We start from the raw sequence: 230 nt of genomic DNA, 5'->3' as shown, positions 1-230 counted from the left end.
GGTCAAGGGTCAAGGGCTTCCCATGGGTTTTAAATGAGAGAGGGATCTAGCTAAAAATTAAGGATTTAGGATTTATGGATCTATTTGGCTTCAACAATATAGAGTCTTAAGTATTAGGGAATGTTTAATCTTGCTAACTAAACAAACTCTTAGAAAATGTTGAATAGGTGGTAGAGTTGGTAAAGGCACACTTAATTTTTCATCACACACAACAAAATTTAAACATTTTA

The sequence above is a fragment of the Theobroma umbraticum genome, unplaced genomic scaffold (assembly GCF_002168275.2).
Source record: "Theobroma umbraticum cultivar Fairchild unplaced genomic scaffold, ASM216827v3 scaffold_12.0, whole genome shotgun sequence".
In the NCBI taxonomy this organism is placed as follows: Eukaryota; Viridiplantae; Streptophyta; class Magnoliopsida; order Malvales; family Malvaceae; genus Theobroma; species Theobroma umbraticum.
This window is presented reverse-complemented; position numbering follows the sequence as displayed.